We start from the raw sequence: 6,769 nt of genomic DNA, 5'->3' as shown, positions 1-6,769 counted from the left end.
TTTCATTGATGATATTTTATGTATTTGCGTAGTCAAAACGAGCATGCGGGGCATTTAAGACTGGTGTTGCATAGATTGAGGGAGGAGAAGCTTTATGCAAAGTTCTCCAAGTGTGAGTTTTGGCTTAGTTTATTGGCTTTCTTGGGGCACGTGGTGTCCAATGAGGGTATTCAGGTTGATCCGAAGAAGATAGAGGCGGTTCAGAGTTGGCCCAGACCGTCCTCAGCCATAGAGATTCTCATCTTTCTTGGTTTGACGGGTTATTACCGTCGGTTTGTTCAGGAATTTTCATCTATCGCATCACCCTTGACCAAGTTGACTTAAAAGGGTGCCCTATTTAGGTGGTCGGATGAGTGTGAGGAGAGCTTTCAGAAGCTCAAGACTGCCTTGGCCACAACTCCATTATTAGTTTTGCCATCAACTTCAGGTTCGTATACCATGTATTGTGATGCTTCGAGAGTTTGTATTGGGTGTGTGTTGATGCAGGAGGGTATAGTTATTGCTTTTGCTTCTAATCAGTTGAAGCCCCATGAGAAGAACTACCATGTTCATGATTTGGAGTTGGCTGCCATTGTTCATGCGTTGATAATTTAGAGGCATTATTTGTATGGTGTGTCTTGTAAGGTATTTACTGATCATCGTAGTCTCCAACACTTGTTCAAATAGAAGGATCTCAATTTGAGGCAGCAGAGATGGTTGAAGCTGCTAAAGGACTACACTATTTTGTACCATCCGAGGAAGGCCAATGTGGTGGTCGATGCCTTGAGTATGAAGGCGGTGAGTATGGGGAGTTTGGCGTATATTCCTGTTAGGAAGAGGCCTCTTGCAGTTGATGTTTAGGCCTGGGCCAATCGATTCGTGAGGTTAGATATTTCGGAGCCCAGTCGGGTGTTGGCTTGTGTGATTTCTCGGTCTTCCTTATTTGATAGCATCAGAGAGCGCCAGTATGATGATCCTCATTTGCTTATCCTTAAGGATAGAGTTCAGCACGACGATGCCATAGATGTGATCATTGGTGATGATGGGGTATTGAGGATGCAGGGCCGAATATACGTGCCCAATGTAGATGGACTTCAGGAGTTGATTCTAGAGGAGGGTCATAGCAATATGCTTTCTATCTTGTTTCTATACCATTTGTCTTTCTCAATTGCATTGACGCGCTCAATGCGGTGGTATGTTTATCCACCCAACTTCTTTCTGTTCTCGATGACTAGAACAGTCTGAATGGTATAAATGGGATTACTCCCGTCTCCATGGATGATCACATACTGATGATTCCATTCAAACTTCATAGCCTGATGTAGAGTGGAAGCTACGGCCCCAGTGACATGTATCCAGGATCGCCCAACAATAGATTGTAGGTTACAGATATATCCAGCAACTGAAACTCGACATCAAACCAGGTCGGGCCCATCTGTAGGCTGAGGTTGATCTTTCCAATTGTGGCCATTTGAGACCCATCAAATGTTTGCCCATTCATACTTCCTACTCGTATCTCGTACAGACCTTTACCCAGCATTTTTAGAGTAGTCAGCGGACATATGTTGAGACTTGAATCCCCATCTATCAAGACCATGGCGATGGATTTGTCCTCAAATTGCACTGTGATATGTAGTGCCTTGTTGTGGCTTAGTCCTTCCGGTGATAGCTCATCTTCATGAAAAGTGATTTTGTGGCTTTCCAACACCTTTCCTACCATGTTGGCCATTTCCCCACTGAATGATATTGGGTATATAGGCTTCATTTAACACCTTCATCAGGGCATTCCTGTGTGCCTTGGAGTTTTGCAGTATCGATAAAATGGATATTTGAGCAAGGGTTTTGTTCAGATGATCAACCACAGAATATTCTCTCGCTTGCACCTTTCTCCAAAGGTCGTCTAGGCCTGTCTCGATGATATGCGACTTAGAGGTAGCTTTTTTGCTTGTTTCTCCCAAATGCTCGGGTGTATAAACCCTACGAGTTTTGGTCATACCCTATATTGCACATGTTTCCTCCATTTTTTGCTTTTCCTTTCCTTCTTGCTTCTACAACATAGTCCCAGGGTATAGCATTGGACTTAATGGAAGTTGTAGGTTCTACCGTCACGGTGAAGGGTGTGGTCACTTCTACCTCAAACAGTGTTGGCTCGGCTAAGGGAGTTGTTACTTCGACCTTAAACGGAGTAGGTGTGGCTATCTCGACTTCAATCGGTGTTTAAATCTACACTATAATAGGTGTGAGGGTGACTGGAGATGTTTTAGGATCATCCCCCTCCCAAATGAGTCCAATTGACCCTTACGGATCCCACTCTTCATCAGTCTCTATCACGTTCACTCCCTCACCTCTGTGATCTGGGAGAGGATTGTTACGAACATTAGGTACAACCTCTTTTGGCTGTATAACTTTGGTATCAATCAACGTCTAGATCTTATCCTTTAAAGTGCGACACTTATCAATAGTGTGACCATTTATGCCCGAGTGGTAGGAACATGTCTTGTTTGGATTAATCCATTTGGAGGAATTTTCCATAGCAATAGCGGGAATGGGAGTGACACAACCGGTAGCCTTCAGTCTCTTATAAAGTTGGTCTATGGGTTCAGCGATCAGAGTGTATTGTCTGGACGGTCTGTGGTTGAAATTTGGTCTAGGCTTTTGGTAGTTCTGGTGGGCTTGTGGTGAGTGGTAGTATGCCCTCTAGGTTTTATAAGTGTGGTAAGTGGCGGCAAGTTGTTGGTATCTGGGAGGCGAAGGATGATATGTGGGTGAAGGTGTTTGGTATGCGAGAGGAGACTTCGAACCTTGGGCTACCATTACTGCACCAACTTCTTTTTTCTTAGATATACCTCCCGACTGTAAAGATTTATTTGTGGCTTGGAGTGCTTCAATATTCGTCATCATTCCGCTCTTAATTTCTTTTTCTATTCTTTCTCCCAGGTTGACGATATAAGAGAACTTATGGTTTTCAATAACCATCAACCTTTCGTAGTAATGCGGATCCTGAGCTCTGACGAAGAACTTGTTCATCTGTTCTTCTTCTAGTGCTGGCCTTACCTTTGCAGCTTCATACCTCCACCGAGTAGCATACTCGTGGAAAGTTTCAATTGGCTTCTTCTTAAGAGTTTAAATGTAGAAAACGTCTGGTGCATTTTCCGTGTTAAACCTGAACCGGTCCATAAAATTTGATGTCATGCTTACCCAATTAACCCATTTCGTTAGGTTCTGACTGATGTACAAAGACAAGGCATCTCCAGCGAGACTCCTCATGAACATCTTCATGCGGATTCTTTCATCCTTGCCAATCCCTACAAGCTTGTCACAATACGTTCTCAAATCGACCTTTTGATCACTTGTTCTGTCAAACATTCAAACTTAGGAGGTTTGTAGCCCCCCGTCAATTCTACATCTGGCTGAATACACAAATCCTCATAATTCAAACCCTCAATGCCTTTGCCACCTTCGACCAGTTGAACCCTGCCAGTAAGTTTCTTGAGTTCTTCCACCATGTTCTTGATGTGCAGGTCCTTCTCGACGGATTCAGGTATATATAAGGTTTTTTGTGGAGTGTGGGGTAAGGTTTCCACATATATGGGATTGCTTTGATGGACTCCAAGAATCTGGGCGTAGTGGTGGTCGTTGGTTGAGTTTTGGGAATCAGGGGTAGGTTGTGGTGCGTTTTGAAGAGTATGGTATGTGGTGGTTTGTGGATGCTGGGTTGGATGGTGATGATGTTGTGAAGGGTCGATACTAGCGGAGGAATAGGATTTTGAAGAGTTGTGGCATAATGATGAGGTGCAGGAGGATTTTGCTGTTGATACCCAATTTTTTCTAGATATTTTTAATAAGCAAAATAACTTCAAAATAGCATATATATATATATTCATATATAAGTATGTCCAAGTGTTTTATTATTTTTCCCATAACTTTTAAAGGTATTTAAATCAATTTATTTCCCTCTTTTATCCATAAAACCCTAATAATTATTTTCGAAATTATTATTTTTGGTAATTCATCTATTGAACTTTTATATTTATGCTAAATATAGCTAAGGTAATTTTTGCATATTTTTACAAATTTATTTAGTATTTTTTAAGCTAAATTGTATATAATTGTAATATTAGCCCTTTTAAGATTTAATTGTGTTTTATATTCATAAAATTAAGTCCTGTATTTTTTAAATTGTTAATTATTTGTTATAAATCATTTTAGTGCTTTCAATCTATTTTCAGAAATTATTTTACTATTTTTTTTATAATTTAAAAAGGGGGAAAATTGGCTATTTAAATAATAGCCCAATTGCATTTCAATTTTAGCCTAATTGTAACCCCAAATTAAACCCAATTTCCCTGGCCCAATTCTAATTCAAACCCGACCCCTAACCCAATTTAACCAGCCTTACCCGGATCCCATACCTACCTTCTGTAATCCAGGCCGTTGATCATTCAGACCAACGACCAATATTCACTCTTTTCATTTTTAACCCTGAAAGACCCCTAAACCTAGTTTATTTTCCACCACCCGCCGCCTCTGAATCCCTTCCCTCTCTATTATCTCTGCAACCTCTCATGAAACCTAGTCGCCGCCATCTAATTTCACCCTAATCCACTTCAATCCCTGCCTAATCCATGGCCTCTCAAGGCCATTTGAGATGTGTATCGGCCTCCTATGGCTCATGGGTGTTTGTTTCCATGATTTCATGGCTAGATCTCATAGAGATCTGGTCCAATCCTTGCTCAACTTCAATTTATGGCCTTTCTCCGGCCATCTTTGGTCTTTCTCCGGCCAACCATGGCCGTTCAAGTCAGATCTTTGGCTGTTCTGGCTAGATCGGTAACTTTTGAAGTCTTTCTCACTTTTTCTAGGTTTTTTGGAAGCCATAAGCTTTAAGATCTTTCAATTTTCTTTCAGATCTATCTTAGATCTGTGCTTACTATGAACTTCTTAAATGTTTTTCTCAAAGATTCTCTGATTTTCTTTCAAAGTGACTCTCATGTTTTCAACGATTAGGGTTTTCCTTTAAGTTTTTAAAAGATCTCTTCTCTGATTTTGATGTTGTTTATGATTTTGCTGTGTTTAAAATGATTTGCTCATGTTGTTCTTCTACCTATTTCTTCGTATTGAAAACCCTAGGTCTTTTGGTCTTGTCCGAGTTCTGAAGCTGTCCTTGTTTGTTTGAATGTGTATTTGTTCAATTAAGTTCTTTGATTCTCTTTTCTTTGTGTGACTTATCTGGTACTGGTTTCTTATCATCTCTTGAACTCGATTACTGTTGTCAAAACCCTAATTTCTTAAAAAAGGTTTTCCTCACTTGTTACTGTGAGACCTTTACTTGTTTCTGATTCTCTTACCTGTTACTATGTTCTTCTTCACTGTTGATTCTAAGTGACTACTTGACCTACTTGACTACTGTGCTTTTTTCTTACTGCTGAACCCTAGCTTACCCCTACTGCTACTGTATGTTTGTGTTGCTTCTTTTGTCAATATGTTTGACTCTGCATGCCTGTTCATTCCTTGCTATTTATATGTTGAGGTGCAGAATCTTGACCCTTTCTTGATTGATCCCGATTCCCTCAATGTTGAGACTGATTGCAAAAGTTTTCTTATGAACCCTAATTTTAGTCGTTTGTTTGAATTAATTGATTCCCTTCCTTTAATTACTGTAGTGTTTTACCTTGCTGAATTTTTCCCCAAAAATTAAGCCTATTTTGAACTTAGACTTGATTATTTACTTCATGCTTTTACTGCCCCTTATATGGCAATAATCAATCTGTCTCCAAACTGATTTCTTGGAGTCTTTTACTTTGTTCCTTATACTGTGTTTTCGTATCTATGATTTAGTTTACTTTCTTGGAGTCTCTTACTTTGTTCCTTATACTGTGGTATTAGAGCCAGCCCATCTTTTCGGATGGAGGAACAGTTTATTAAATATGTATGAGTCATTTCCATCATCCTCTTCCCTAGCAAAAATGAATATGTCTCCTACTCTATATAAAATCTTGTCTAAAAAATATGATTACCTCTATGAAGTGGATATCCTACCCGATGAAAAAAAAGTATCCTCCACTGAACTACCTCTCATAAACCCTTACTCAGCTTTCACCAAAAAATCATTTGCACCCTGGACCCAAATTCGTTCCTTAGTCCAACACAGACCAAAAGGAGTCAAAGAATATGTTGCTGCCTCAAAACTTGACCAGCATCCTATTCATGCCACTCGAGAGGAACAATCTCTTTAAATCCCAGATGATTTTCCTAGACAATAGAAAGATCATGGTTTTACCCATATCCATTTTGGTGTTGTCCGAATCGCTTTAACATATCACGGAAGAAAAGGTCAACCTGTTGTAGCTCGACTTTCTCTTCTAAATACAAGATACTTGGAGTACCAACATGCAAATCTGGGTACTGCAGAAGTTACCCTGAATGCTGGGACTGTCTTCATAACTTTCTTTCCAAATTTCAACATGTCCCTTTATGATCCATACTTAACCGAAGCTCTAAAAATCCAAGTCCAAATCCAAGGAGCCCCTCAAGCCAAAGATTCCATCCATGCCACTTTTCATCACCAAATGGCGTGGCGAGTCCAAAATCATGCCATGGATCTTTGCCTTCCCGGAGGAGAAAATGCTTTAATCCAAAATATTGATTCTACCAAAGGAAACGCCATGTGCACCCAAATACCCAGATAAATTTTCAGAGATGAACTTGTCAAAATTCTTAGTGATTCCTGGATCACAAATTATGAAAAGTTAAGAGAACCGGAGGAATCTCTACAATCTGGTGAACCAAC

The sequence above is a fragment of the Nicotiana sylvestris genome, chromosome 3 (genome assembly GCF_000393655.2).
Source record: "Nicotiana sylvestris chromosome 3, ASM39365v2, whole genome shotgun sequence".
NCBI lineage: Eukaryota > Viridiplantae > Streptophyta > Magnoliopsida > Solanales > Solanaceae > Nicotiana > Nicotiana sylvestris.
The sequence above is the reverse complement of the archived record's forward strand: the minus strand, read 5'-3'. Positions refer to the sequence as shown.